Source organism: Lathyrus oleraceus, chromosome 7, assembly GCF_024323335.1.
Source record: "Lathyrus oleraceus cultivar Zhongwan6 chromosome 7, CAAS_Psat_ZW6_1.0, whole genome shotgun sequence".
In the NCBI taxonomy this organism is placed as follows: domain Eukaryota; kingdom Viridiplantae; phylum Streptophyta; class Magnoliopsida; order Fabales; family Fabaceae; genus Lathyrus; species Lathyrus oleraceus.
In genome coordinates this window covers 79,121,673-79,137,800 of record NC_066585.1, presented here as the reverse complement: position 1 = coordinate 79,137,800, position 16,128 = coordinate 79,121,673, and the positions used below count along the sequence as shown (strand labels likewise).

Here is a 16,128-nt window from a genome sequence, read left to right as displayed (position 1 = left end):
CCAACCGTGCTAGTAGTGCCAGGGTAAACAGTGTAAATTAGGGAACTCAAAAATTCCCTAGTCAGCCTATCATAGATGGGTGTTTTATTAGCAAAAATATCGTGTAATCCTAAAGTATCAAGCATATGGAAAACACTATGGTATGTCCCTAAAGTATATAAACAATCTTCGTCTACATACCTGGTAGTGAGGATCTCCCGTGATTGCAATTTTTATAAAATTTTGTTTTGTCGCTCTCCGGGTTTTCCTTCGCGAAAAATGATGTTGTTGAACTCCATTCCGGCCATTAATGGTGAGTGAAGAGAAAAATGGGTGTTTATAGAAAGAGAGTGAAAATGGAGTTTTAGTGGGTTTTTGGTGGAGAAATGGATGAGTGAAGTTTGGAAATGGTAATGGCTTAGAGTTAAAATGAGGAAGTTGGGATTTTTCGTGGACTTTGGTGGAGTTCGGAGGAGGAGAAAATGGGTTTGGAGAGGTTGAAGAAGGTGAAAATGGTGAAATTAGGGATTCTATCCCATTAAATGTCCAGACCTCATCGCGCCCGCCATGTCTTCGGAATTGGTTGGGCCGGATTTGTTCATTGCTTCTTGGGCGATAACTTTTTGTCTTCATTTTTCCAAGAAGGGGGTGCACATAGGTTTCTATGGTATGCTTTTTTTTATTAAGCTTAACAAAATAAAATAAAATAAAATAGTAAAGTGAGATAAAATAAAATAAAATGGACATAAAAACCTAATAATAACAATGCATATATATATATATATATATATATATATATATATATATATATATATATATATATATATATATATATATATATATATATATATGTGTGTGTGTGTGTGTGTGTGTGTGTGTGTGTGTGTGTGTGTGTGTGTGTGTGTGTGTGTGTGTGAAGAGTTAGTAGTAAGTCACGAGTCGAGAGATCCTAGGAAAGAAAAAGCAAACACAATGTCAAAAGGAACAATAAAAACAAGCATAAATAATAAGCAATGGGAAATAGGGAAATCAAACGGCATCTCTCGGTCGGTGATAGCATCAATGCTCAGGGTATAGTGGAGTCTCCTCGACTTCGTATCCTCGAAGATCTGTGATCTGGTGTCGGAGGTCGGCGATCTCATTATTCGGCTTCAGTGGCATGTGTGGTGTCTGATACTTCGACCTGCAAAGCAACGTCAGCGAGCTCCTGGCGAAACTGGGCTATCTCCATACGGAGCTTAACCAGCTCAGACTGCATGTCTAGACTCTGAAGATTTGGATTATTGGTGAGCACTTTGATTCTGGTAGGTGCGACTCTCTCCTCGTCGGCTGTCTCGCCTTGGCCTTCTATGGCATAGGCCCAGTTGGCCTAATCAATAACACAAGTTACCTGAGGGTCCGATAAAGTGAAGTAGTGAATAGTCTCACCCTCGATCAAGAGCCTGTATTGATCCAGTTGGAAGGAAGATCTCCTCATGAGGCCACGGTCCAAACAAAAGTCAATATCCATCAAGGTGTAGCTGTAGTAAGACGTCAGGTGAAATAGTCTTCTATCAAGTCCTAGGGCGGAGGCTATATGAGTCACCGTGTTTCCAACGTATATAGGGCTCACAGCAGAGCGAGCATTAAGATAGAGACTCTCGATCAGAAAAGCTCCACAATCTACTGGGTGTGACTGAGTGGTACAGTACATGAAGAAAATCTCTTCAGCAATCACATGTGTATCAGGGTCACTCTTCCCCAGGAAGGTGTGGGTAATAATCATCTGAAAGTATCTGAAAGCAGGATTATGGATCTTGTTAGAGATTTGGGTGGAAGGGTCAGGGCTACCTCCACATGTAATGTCACTTTAGAACTTCTCAATGTCTCTGCTCAGGAAATAGCTCATGGGGAGCTCAGATGAGGCATCATAAGCAGTCTGAAATCCAAGCAGGTCACCGAAATGCTTGTGGTTGAAAGTGTATTCAGTCCCAAACAACCTGAAATTAATGTAGCCACCATCACTAGCGTGACCAACATAGGGCTCGTAGTTCAGTGAGCTAAAGAACTCCAAAGTGAGGTTCCTGTAAGTCACATGCATCGCATCAGTATACTCATCCCATTGCAGCTGATTGCACAAATGCCTGACACTAGGCTCAATGCCTAATGCCTCCATGCAGCTTGAATCAGGATATCTGGTGGGTAGCATTGGATGCTGGGAAAGCATGGCGTAGCGCTGCTCCTGAACTGGGTCACGAAAGATCACTGGCATAGTGTCGAAATTCTCCATCCTGAAAAGTTAGGTTAAAAACAGAGGACACCTGAAATCGCAAACATTGAAATGTTAGTCTAAACATATATATATATATATATATATATATATATATATATATATATATATATATATATATATATATATATATATATATATATATATATATATATATATATATATATATATATATATATATATATATATATATATATATATATATATATATATATATATATATATATATATATATATATTATATATATATATATATATATATATATATATATATATATATATATATATATATATATATATATATATATATATATATATATATATATATATATATATATATATATATATATATAAAAACAAATGAAAATATAAATCGAAATAGTAAAAATGAAGTAAAGGAAAAAGAAATCATGGGTTGCCTCCCATGCAGCGCTTGTTTAACGTCGTTAGCTTGACGATTCGAACTTTATATATTAGAGGTAGGAACTAGAGGGTCGATCAGAGTATGGTCAGGGCATTCTGTGGGGATGCCACCTCCTTGATATTGCTTCAGTCTTTGTCCATTTACCACAAACAGATTACAGGAATTGTTCCGGATTTCAACTGCTCCAGATTTTAGGATTTTGGAAACCTTAGAGGGGCCTGTCCATCTCGAACGCAGCTTACCTGGAAAAAGTCGTAATCTCGAATTGAAAAGGAGAACAGAGTCGCCTATATTAAAGTCCTTTTTCACAATCCTTTTGTCATGCCATGATTTGGTTCTTTCTTTGTATATAATGGCATTCTCATAAGCGTTCTGGCGGAGTTCCTCAAATTTATGGATATCGAGGATTCGCTTCTCGCCAGATGCTAGGTAATCCAAATTCAGGGTCTTGATGGCCCAATATACCTTGTGCTTGAGTTCAAAAGGTAAGTGGCATGACTTCCCGTAGACTAACTGGTATGGTGTAGTTCCAATAGGGGTTTTGTAAGCAGTTCTGTAAGCCCACAATGCTTCTGTTAGCTTTTCAGACCAATCTTTTCTGGATATTGAAACAGTTTTTTCCAAGATTTGCTTAATCTCTATGTTAGAAACTTCCACTTGACCATTAGTCTGGGGATGATATGGTGTTGCTACTTTGTGTTTTACTCCATACTTTCTTAAGAGTTTATCAAATATCCTGGATATAAAGTGTGATCCACCATCACTTATGACAAGTCGTGGTACTCCAAATCTGGGAAAAATATTATTTTTAAACATCTTGATGACTACTCTTGTGTCGTTAGTGGGTGAGGCTATAGCTTTTATCCATTTGGACACATAGTCAACGGCTACCAAAATGTACTTGTTTCCTATCGAAGATGGAAAAGGTCCCATGAAATCAATACCCCAAACGTCAAATAATTCCACTTCTTGGATGTTCTTCAAAGGCATTTCGTTGCGTCTTGAGATGTTTCCAGTGCACTGGCATCGGCCATATTGGACAATATAAGTATAGACATCACGCCATAGTGTTGGCCAATAAAGACCAGCTTGAAGGATCTTAGCGTATGTCTTGGATGTGCTTGAATGTCTACCATAAGGTGAAGAGTCACAATGCTCTATGATATTTCTGACTTCTTCTTCCGGGACGCAATGTCTAAAGATGTTATTTGTTCCTCTTTTGAAAAGGAGTGGTTTGTCCCTATAGAAATGTCTTACGTCTTTAAAGAACTTCTTCTTTTGTTGATAATTGAGGTCAGGTGGTATGATATCAGCAGCTAGATAATTCACAAAGTCAGCGTACCATGATACTCTGCTAATTTCTGAAATTGTCCCAAAGTTGTCTCTATTAGGTTCAAGGGGAACGATATCTAACTTGGCTATCAATCTGTCATAGGTGAAATCATCATTTATAGGTAAATGGTCTGGCTTCAAATGCTCTAGTCTGGAAAGATGGTCAGCAACTACGTTTTCTGTTCCTTTTTTGTCTCGAATATCCAAGTCAAACTCTTGTAGCAAAAGGATCCATCTGAGTAATCTGGGTTTCGCATCCTTTTTGCTTAGAAGGTAACAAATAGTTGCATGGTCTGTATAGACTATAATCTTAGATCCGAAAAGATAAGACCTAATTTATCAATTGTGAAAACTACAGCTAGGAGTTCCTTCTCTGTTGTTGTATAATTTAGTTGAGCGGCATCTAGGGTTCTACTAGCGTAATATATTACATGTAATTTCTTATCTTTTCTTTGCCCTAAAACAGCTCCTATAGCGAAATCGCTAGCATCACACATTATTTCACAAGGTTGAGTCCAATCCGGAGTTTGTAAAATGGGTGCTGAAATTAGCACTTGTTTTAACTGATTAAAGGCTTCGATGCATTTTTCATTGAAAATGAATTCAACGTCTTTCATCAGAAGGCCATTCAGGGGTTTTGTTATTTTAGAGAAATCTTTGATGAAGCGTCGGTAAAAACCGGCGTGTCCAAGAAAACTACGGACTTCTCTAACTGTCTTAGGAGGGTTAACGTTTTCTATAACTTCTATCTTTGCTTTGTCGACCTCAATGCCTCTTTCAGATATTATATGTTCTAACACTATGCCTTCTTTAACCATAAAGTGGCTCTTCTCCCAGTTTAATACAAGGTTAACTTCTACGCATCTCTCTAGGATTTTCTCAAGATTAACAAGGCAATTCTCAAAGTCGAACCCACACACCGAGAAATCGTCCATAAATACTTCCATAATTCCGTCGAGATAATCTGCGAAGATTGACATCATACAATGTTGGAAAGTAGCTGGCGCATTACAGAGTCCAAGCGGAATTCGTCTGTAAGCAAACGTTCTGTAAGGACAGGTGAAGGTTGTTTTCTCTTGATCCTCGGGGTGTATGGGTATTTGGAAAAATCCAGAATATCCATCCAGATAACGAAAGTAAGAGCGTCTGGCAAGACGCTCAAGCATTTGATCTATGAATGGAAGGGGGAAATGGTCTTTCCTAGTTGCCTTATTTAGCTTCCTATAATCTATGCATATACGCCATCCGCCTTCTATATGTTTAGCTACATGCTCACCCTTCTCGTTCTGCACGACTGTGATGCCTCCCTTTTTGGGTACCACATGTACATGACTTACCCATTTACTATCAGAGATTTGATAGATTATACCAGCTTCTAGCAGTTTAAGGACTTCCTTCTTTACCACCTCACTCATTACAGGGTTGATTCTTCTCTGATGTTCTCTGGAAGGTTTTGAATCTTCCTCTAGCGAGATCCTATGCATACATACGGATGGGCTTATACCTTTTAAATCAGAGATATTGTATCCTAAGGCAGAGGGGTATCTTCGTAAAACATTCAAGAGTTGGTTTGTCTCTTCTGGGTTTAAGGTGGCACTAACTATTACTGGGCGGTTCATTTCTTTATCCAAAAACTCGTATCTTAGGTTCTTGGGCAATTCCTTAAGTTCTTGAGCTGGTTTTTGAGAATTTGGTGAAAGGTCTGGAGTAAGGTCCAAACATTCGTTAGTGTGAGGTTCCGTTTCCTTTAGCTCGTCATCCTTTTCATTTGGGTTTGAAAATGGTTCGATCTTAGGTTCTTCTTGATCAAATTCCCTTATGCATTCATCTATGATATCGATCGCGTAACATGCGTCTCCTATGATTGGTGCCATCAGGAACTTTGAAAGAATAAACTCTATCTTTTCATCCCCTACTTCAAAAGTTAATTTTCCTCTTTTAACATCTATTATAGATTCGTCTGTTGATAAAAATGGTTTACCTAAAAGGATATGGATATCGTCGTCTTCCTTGATATCCATGACCACGAAGTCTGTTGGGATATAAAGTTGACCGATCCTAACTGGGATGTCTTCTAAAATTCCTACAGGGTACTTAACAGACATATCGGCTAATTGGAGGGATATCTTAGTTGGTTGTAATTCTCCTAAGTTTAACCTTTTACACACAGCTAAGGGCATTAAACTCACACTAGCGCCTAAGTCTAGGAAAGCTTTGTCGATCACATGACTCCCTAGAATGCAAGGTATAGAAAAACTACCAGGGTCTTTCTCCTTCTTAGTAAGTTTATTCTCGGAAATAAAATGTCTTTGAGAAATTTGGCGTAAGATGGAATTTGGGTGATGGCTTCGGTGAAAGGAATCTCTCCATGAAGCTTCTCTATTACGTTTATAAACTTTTGGTATTGGTTATTGATTTTGGTTTGTTTAAGTCTTTGCGGATATGGGATTGGTGGTTTATACAGAGGTGGTGGTTTGTAAGTTTTATCCTTGGTTTCTCCTTCTTGGTCGGTTTGTTTTTCGGGTTCCACTGGTTCCTCTTCTTGGTTGGCGGGTATATTTTCTTTAGAAGCTTTGGAATCGCTCATTGCTGGGTTATGAGGCCCTTCGTAAGCGGTCCCACTTCGTAATGCGATAGCATTAGCTTTCCCTCGAGGGTTGAGTTGAGGTTGTCCAGGGAATTGTCCTCCAGGTGTAGTTTGTGGGGCTTGGTTTTGTGCTACCTGTGAGATCTGGGTTTCAAGCATCTTGTTGTGAGTGATTATCTGGTCAACCTTGGTCCCTAATTGCGTTATCAGTTTGTTTACGTGAATGTTCTGGTTTAGGAATTCTTTATTTTGCTGAGTCTGGCCTGATATAAAGCTCTCCATGATCTTCTCAAGGTTAGGCTTCTGGGGCACAACTTGCATAGGTTGATTTGGTTTTTGGGCTTGATAACCTTGTGGTCTCTGAGGTGCATAATTTTGGATAGGGTTCTGGTTTTTATAAGAAAAATTCGGGTGATTCTTCCACCCAGGGTTGTAGGTGTTTGAAAATGGGTTACCTTGGGCGTAATTCACTTGGTCGGTGTTCAGGTCATTCAAAAGGTTACATTCTGCCGATTCGTGTCCTTTAGATCCACAAAGTTCACACTCTGTGTGGACTACTGCTGCGGTGTTAGTGTTTGTAGAAATATGTTCGACCTTAAGGGCTAAAGCGTCCATTTTCGCCTGCATCATGTCCATAGAGCTTATCTCATGTATTCCACCTTGGGTCTCCCTTTTCTCTATTGATGCTCGTTCAGTTCCCCATTGGTAATGGTTTTGGGCCATATCCTCAATTAGGTCACAAGCTTCAGGATAAGGTTTGTTCATCAACGCGCCACCAACGACAGCGTCGATGCTCATCTTTGTGTTATAACGGAGTCCATTGTAGAAGGTATGAACGATCAGCCATTGTTCTAGGTCATGGTGTGGACAGACTCGTAATAGCTCTTTGTATCTCTCCCAAGCTTCAAAAAGTGATTCTCCTTGGTTTTGAGTAAATCTAGTTATTTGGTTTCGAAGAACAGCAGTCTTACTGGGGGGAAAATATCTAGCAAGGAATACTCTCCTAAGGTCTTCCCAATTAGTTATTGAGTTAGCTGGAAGTGAATCTAACCATGAATGTGCTCTATCCCTGAGGGAGAAAGGAAATAATCTTAAACGAATCGCATCAGGTGAAGCACCGTTGGATTTAAAGGTGTCGCCCAGTTGGATAAAGACTTTTAAATGTTGATTTGGGTTCTCAGTAGCGAGACCCGCGAATTGGTTTTGTTGCACTAATATAGTAAAGATGGTTTTAGTTCGAAATTGTTGGCAGGAATGAGGGGGTTTACTATACTAGAACTAGGTGAAGGAGAATTGCGGTCCAAAACGCAGCGGAGATTAAAATTTCTCCTTTAATGATCCTTACGAATGGGCATGATCAGTGATAGAATATTTACCTCTTGTGACGATTGAAACCTTTGGAGCAGTTCTCTTGTGACGAACAAAACCTTTGATGCAGATCCACGGAGCGATCACGAACGTTGAACGATGACAACGTCTCTACTCAGTCCACGCGAACGGATTCCTTCAATCTCAGTGCTAGCTGGTACGAATGAAGGCTTTGAGTGAGTGAGTGAGAGAGAGAGAGAAAACGAAAATAATGCAACCGCAATCAATGCTTCTGCACAAGGGTTCTATTTATAGAACCACTTGTGTGGGCTTCAAGCTAAAAAGCCCACTTAAGTGTATTTTGGCCCATATCTTATAATATGCCCAAAATCACTTAAGCCCATGGTACCTTACCATATTTCGTATTCTACTTAAGTACACCGTACCTTACGATGTTCTACAACTCACTTAAGGGCACCGTACCTTACGGTGTTCCTTAGTTACTCTATCTCTCATCAATCCGTCCTTTGTGTGTGACCCTGTAGGTTTTCGTGACATTGGCAATTATATTAAATCATGTATTTAACATAATAAATAGTGAACGGTATCTAGAAACACATCACTGCTACCCAAGACACGAAAATATCATGTGATCTGACAATTCCTTCTATGATAATACTTATGTATATAATTACCCTTTTGCCCTTATGTCTATATTGAACACAAGGCATAGACCGTGTCATCCTTGTCCAGTTCAATATTGGGCCCATAGACATTTATCCTGTTATGCAGGATGGGCAAATTCCATCTAGGTCACTCATGTCCCTCAGCATGCTTCGTGGAGTACCCATCAACTGTCTTTATGGTTATCCAGTTACGGATAATGTTGGATCAACAATAAAGCACTCGACTCTACATCTAGGGTCCATAGTGGTTTTAGGTTGAAGAGTGGTATACACCATTATCACCATGAGAATAACTTATGACACTTTGCATAACTTTCTATATAGTATTCTCATAGCGGGTCAATCCGGTATAAATATTACTCTTAATATTCATACCTATGTTTAAGACTTGATAACTCCTTATCCATGATCCATGAGATGTGATCATCAGTCTATATACATAATAGTCTTAATGCTTTAATGTTATCCCACTTCACAATAAAGCTCGGTTTCAGATACTTTAAGAATAGTGTCCTTATGTTTAATGTGATCTCATGATCAAGTCACACTTGATACATTAAACGGACTAGCTATTCTAGGGACTTTATTAAATAACGTAATAAAGAAAAAGCCTTTTATTATTCGATACAAGTACCAAAAGTATTGGCCTCTAGGGCTTACACCAACACTAGGTTCCTCGTCAGATGGTTGGGCAAATTCCTTAAGAGGTCTCCGGTCGCGATTCCCGGCCATAGCTTTCTTAATTCGGATGAGTAAGAGACGTGTACGAGTGTAACGTTCGGGGTCCGCTAAGGGATCTACTAAATTTCCGGTACTACGGGTTCTTCGCATTTACCGGCTAATAATCCCTTAGTCTAGACGGTGTAACAACAGGGTACAAAATTTGACAAAGTTGGTCCCCAGCAACGAAGCCAAAAACTTGATCGCTATATTCGCAAGTGCACGAATTGCGTCAGAGTAATATAAAAGAATATCGATCCCACAGAGACCAAATCGTCAATCTATCGATTACTATTGTTATGATGTTTATCTAAGGCGGTACAAAAGAGATATTGATGTCGCAAAATAACAGTAAATAAAGAAAATAATAAATATAGTGCAGATAAAGACAGGTTTGAATGTATTTCACGTCAGTTAAACGATGTTTCGATTGTCTAAATAGAACTACTTACGGGGCAATTTTTTCTACTCTTGAAAATAATCCATTTAACAGGAACTGTCGCTTTCGCGTATTCAGAACCGAGTTTACCTTTAAATTAAGGCCTTTTATTGTCACTTATAAAAGGTGCGCAGAACGCTAAAGTAGTAAACTTATTTTTAAGAAATAAGACTCGTAAACTTAGTTGAAAAGTGATTTTGATTTGGAAAGTTTACCCGAGGAGTTTCCTGATTTTAAATCTATCAACGCGTCCGAAAACAGTTTCAAAAATCATTTTTCCTTAAAGTGATAAAAATTCCTAGTTAACTAAGCCAGGGTGCTTTCGCACTCCTTGAGTAGTTAAAACTAACCAAGTTTGTTTCAGAAAACTCGAATTAAAAATCAAAACAGCCTTTAAAGCATTTCTACAGATTCAATATGTGAAACATCTCTTTAACCGTGATTCTTACATTCTAACCTTTGAAAGATTTAGCCAGACATGGTAATACAAACAGACATAACGATATTGATCATGATGAAAAATTGTTTTAGAATGTAAGGCGTAAAGAACGAGTAAAGCGTGTAAAATAATTAAAACGAGCAATAACGATAATGGCGAGAAATTTAAATAAAGTAAAAGCTTGGACAGAAAGTAAATAAAGTAAATCGTGGACAGAAAGTAAATAAAGTAAAGCGTGGACAGAAAGTAAATAAAGTAAAGCGTGGACAGAAATTAAATAAAGTAAAGCATGACAAGTAAAATAAATAAAAGCGATTAAATAAGAACCTGCTCCAAACGGAGGCTTTAAATCTGGTACAAGGAAAATAAACCTTCGACTCTGAAGATAAAGACGACAGCAAAATCGAAGTGCTCCAACTCAATCTCACTAAGGTGCGATAACCCCCCGATGTGATGGATTACCGGTTTTACAGATGATAAATATAGTCTTAGTGTTGTAAACTAAGTTGGATGATTTGGAAATGAACTAGAACGACCTATTTATAGAGGAATTCAGCAGCTTGCAAAGACCATGGTGCCCTTCAACTTCTCCTTAGTGGGAACGTGAAATACAAAGGTGGCGCCCGCCACCCCTTTATGGCGCCCGCCATGTATGGAAATGGGTAAGTTCATGGGATCGTGGCGGTTACCTCCTGGTTGAGGACTGATGAGTCATGGCTTCCCCTATAACGGCCTCCATGTATAACGCCATGTGTACAATATTTGCCGAAAAACCCCAAATGTAAGAATGGTCTCGCAACCAAGAGCAGCTTCGAAAGTTGGTTATGCAAGTAGAAGGTATTAGCACCCCTCATATCCATGGTACTCCATGGGAACCACTTGCTCGTAACAAATGTGTGTTGATGTTGTTTATCTGTATGTTATTTTCTATCAGGATGAGATGAAAGAATAATATGAGGGAGAAAATAAGTTTCAAGTTAGTGTGCTCGCCAAGGATTTGGGCCCTTGTGCCAACGTATCCTCATACGTGCAATAAGGAAATCAGAGCTTTATAGTTCGGGTCACAAACAAAACATTTGTTTGGTTGTTTTTACTGAACAGTATTGACGTTCGCATGCTAATGTTCACTTGCCTATGAAAAGATTTTGGCAAGTCTAATCATTGGAACTTAGAGGGAGACAAGTATTTGACCTTTGACTTAGTACGGTTAACAATAAGAGTACTTAGGAGTCGAGAGGATAATGGAGTCCTAACTACCCTTTTTCTCCCTCATAGCACCTAGATATAACTTGTTTGAATCATTAGATGTTTTAAATGGGAAGTCAAGTGTTGGGTCCTCAAGCTAGGTACGACCGATAACCCAAGTACTTGAATGTTGTGTACAAGCACGTACACCCAATTTTTGCATTCCGGTTTATTGTGAAAATGGTTTTGAAAAAGACGTTTGACGTTGGATCAAACGTTTGAGTTTGTTATGAAAAAGTGTGTGAAGAATGGAGGGGAGAGATAGAATGAGATTGAGAAGAGAATGGAGAACAGATGTGAATCATGGATCATAGAGTGGATGGGAAGTACTTGATGTTGGATCAAGTATTCGCGTTGCAATGGTGTGAATTTTATTTGGAAAACAAATTGACGTTGGATCGAGTACCTTTTGTTTATTTTAAAATGCTTTATTTATCATTTTATTTTTATCCTTTTCAATTAGAATGCATGATGAATTAACTATAAAAAACAATAAACCTAAGTTATTACATGATCATGGGGTGGGGGGATATTTGGCCCGTAATGGGGGGATGTAAGCAATTACAACATAAATGGAAATGGAAAGAATTATACAAATTACAAATCATGCCTAAACCATAAAAGTGACATGACACTTCAAACAATACAATCTAATTAAATGAATAAATGTGTAATGGGTAGCTTGGGTGGTTTGAATCTCAAATTCACAAGTCAACACAAAAACAACCAATGTGGTTAGTATGCATTAACAGAATTGAATTAAAATGGATATTAAAATGCTAAACAAATGAACATGAAATGTAATATGATAAAATGATGAAATGATATGATATAATGGTAAGCAAAACATACACCAAGTTAAATTGAAATGACATTTTCAATTTGATAATTAACCACAATCAAAATGTAAACAATTAAAGTGGAATTAATCATGGCATATGAAATTACATGGAATCACGTCAATTTAAATGCTAAACATGACATGTTGATTGAGTTAAAAAATCAAGCTTAGAATGGACCAAAATAAATAAAAAATTAACATGGAATCAAGTATTATTTTAAGGAGTTTTTCATGGTTAACAAATGGATTAACAAAACAAATAAACCCTAATCATGCTAAAAAATCTAAATCTACTCTAATTAAATTCCAATAAATGTATTATTATCATTTCTAATGATCAAGGAAATTAAAACAATATCACAATATTAAAAATCATAAAAACAACAACAAAGAAAATATCAAGAAAAATGAAATAATTGAACATGGGCCATAGGGGTTCAAAATTTGAAATGGTTGTAAAGCATAATCCCAGGCGCATGGGCCCTGAGTGACCAAAGGCCCATGGAATCTAAAGTCATGGCAGGGGGTGTAGTGAGTACTCAAGGATGATAGCAAGGAAGCCATGGCTGGGCCCATGTACATGAGGCCCAACAATCATAATGTAAATAATTGAGCATATGTGACTAATTAAATTTAAACTGAGCTGAAACGCGCGCAAGGACTAAGCTCGGGTCAAAGCTTCACCTGAACCGCCATGGACCGCCGCGGGCCAACGTGTCGGAAATCTCCCCCGGCGGCGGTGGCCATCAAAAACCTAAAATGAGGCCATCAATGAAATTGTTTCATCAAGCCCTAACCGAAACTCCTATCAATTTCATGGAATTCAAACCCTAAGCTAGAAACTGAAACAGATTGTCCAAGAACCCTAAGTGCAAGAACTTAAACTAAATGTTGCTTCTAGAGAATCAGAGCCCAGGGATTTGGGGCTCTAAGTCTTTATGCCCTAATTCACATCCTGGTATCAAGAACGGATGAAAACAAGAGATTTAAAATTTCACCTTGCCGGAGAAGACGAATTGATCGGAGCTCAGGTATGCATTTATCTTCTCTTTCTCTTCCTTGTTTTTGAATGTTGTAAATTCCTTTCTCCTTCTATTCCTCTTCTTCTGAATTTGTGAGTGAGCTGAGTGTTGAGATCAAGATTTCAAGGATGAAGGTTGAGCTGGTGAGGATCTGAGAGATGAGATAGTGATGGAGATGAAGATGTGGTTTTGAGAGAGTGAATTCAATTATTGAGGGTGAAGGTTGATGGTAATTAAAGGTGAAAGAAGGTTTGAAATTCTGGTTCAGAGTGAGGGAAATTGGAGAGAGTTCAGATGAAATGTGTAATGATTGGAGAGAGTTCTTATGATTAATGATTCAGAGCCCTAATTGAATGATGAACAAAGAGTTATATAGGTTGTTAGAGTGAATGGTATTTGTGAACTCCATGGTGGAATTCAGTTAGAGTGTAACTGATTTTGTGAATATCGAGGCAAAATGAATTGAATTCAATTATAACTGATTTGAAGTGTAACTGACTTTAGATAGTTGCTAGGCTTGTAGAAGTTAGCTCGGGTTAGTTATTTAGGAAATGTTAAATTTTGTTAGGTTAGTTGAGATGTGGTAGGTTAATTGTTTAGTTGATATGCTTCGTGAATTGCATTATTTGAATTGCTTCTACATGGTGCAGTGTTGCAGACTTGTTGTTTTTGATTTGGTATGTATTCCATATGCTAGCTTATGGTCATGTTTTGAATGCTTATGTTATAAATACCACTGCTTGATATGCCTTGCATGATTGGTGCATGATGTTTATGGTGACTGCATTTAATACTTGTGTGTGATTTTTTTTGAATGATTTACAATGCTTGACATGAGCTAATGCATTGTTGTAACTTCCTTGTAGGTGAGGTCTGGATGTAGGGTTTTCTTGGTCCTGATGTTGCAGGTTTGGTGATGCAGTAGGTAAGGTGTTTATGGCTTGGTCTGGCTTGGCATTTGTTGCAGGCCTTGTGTATGGCTCATGTTGCAGATATGCATTGGCTGGTAGGATTGCATCTGTTGCAAGTAGATTGTATTCAAGGTTAGCATGGCTTTGGCAAGGTGTTTTTCATTTTTTTGGTTGGCACTTATGCAGGTATGTAAGGTTTGGCATCTGGTGATGATGGCATGCCTCCAGGTTTAATGTTTAAGGGTTTGTTGCAAGTTAGATGCAAGTTCATGAGTTGCTGCAAGTTCAAGACTTGGTTTGCTGTAGGACTTTACTTGGCTCATGTTTGTGTTCTACTACAGGTTGGATGATTTGTGGCAAGGTTTTGCAGAATTGTGGCTTGTATTGCAGGTTTTTATGTTGTGGACAAGGTTCTGCAGAATTGTGGTCTGTATTGCAGGTTTTTATGCTTGTGGACAAGGTTCTGCATAATTGTGGTTGGAAGAGCATGGAGACATGGTGAGATCCTTATGTTCATAACCTTGCATTTGGTGTGTTCATGTTAATGTTTTAGGTCATGGTGCATTGATAATGGTCATGTGGATTTGTTTATGGTTGTAATGAAAATGGACAAGGTTAATGTATTGGTTTAAAATGGGTGTGATGCATTGCTCATGACTTGGTTTTGTAGGTTTACACATGAACATGAATGGAAGCCTACATTTGAAGGCATTATGTGAAGATCACCAAATGGAATCATGGTGGTTCATGGATGGATTATGGAAGCATGGGCAAAGGGATTAGGGTTAGGATAGTCAAAGTGGGTTGGCTGACTTTGGTCAACTAGTTGACCAAAAAGTAAACAGGTGACTAAAAGTCAATTTAAGTAGAAAAGTCACATTTTGTAATCTTTTTCTATGTATGGACATTTGGTGATTTGTGATGAATGTGATTGATATTTGGTTCATACGAATTGAATTTGTATTGAATTGAAATGAATTGAATGTATTGAAATGAACATGACTTTAATAAACAAATTATGGTATTGAAAATGGAATGAATTGTATGGAAAATGGACTTGAATGAACCATCCACATAATCAAACCTAAACCTCTTGAAATCAACACACTTGAATGGATGATGTAGTGAATGATGACTAACAAGACTTTGATGGATCATCTTAACATGGACCAATGGACAACAATCATGACCTAAACAATGTATGGCTCTTGAAATATATGTGGATGATACAAGACTTAGATGAATCACCTTAGGACTTAGCATAGATCAATGGCCAATGAGATTGCATGAACCAATGGACACACCATGAACAAACTATGAACTAGAAATGACCAGATGAAATGAACATAAACAAACCATGAACAAGCTATGGGTTAGAAATGAGGGAATGACTATATGACATTTCATGAATGAATTGAATCAAGTGGAAGTTATAATGCCATGGAAATTGACTTGAACCAAAGAATAACATCAAGCAAAATATGAACATGTAAGGCCATGAAGTGAAAGCTAAACAAAACCCAATAAACCTCCATAATGGACCATGAACAAGTGGGCCTTGAATGAATCATGGCCAAGCAAGTGAAGCATACACAATGGATGATAATGAATCAGATGGAACTAGGGTTAGGAACACACCCAAGGGGTGGTAGCCATAATTAGGGCTTATGGGGCAAATTAGGGTTTGGGGGATACCATGATCAAGTGAGGATCCCAAATTAGGGTTTTACTTCATCAAGAAGCCACGGTTGAATCCTCGATGATAAGAACATACACAAGCCTCAAGAGCTACCTCCAATTAGGGTTTGATTGATTGAGTCACCTTTAGTTCTAGAGAAACCCTAGCCTCCACTAGGTTCAAGCACAAAGCTTTGAATCCATGATACCTACCCTCTTGTATTGGACCAATGGCTATGCAGATGAAAC

General features: G+C 38.1%; 1 non-coding gene across 1 annotated transcript; it reads left to right on the top strand.

Moving 5' to 3' along the window:
- Window positions 1-7,445: 7,445 nt before the first annotated feature.
- LOC127109008 (small nucleolar RNA R71) lies at window positions 7,446-7,551 on the top strand. The gene has a single exon (XR_007796498.1). It is a non-coding gene; the product is annotated as a small nucleolar RNA R71 (small nucleolar RNA).
- Window positions 7,552-16,128: the final 8,577 nt, after the last annotated feature.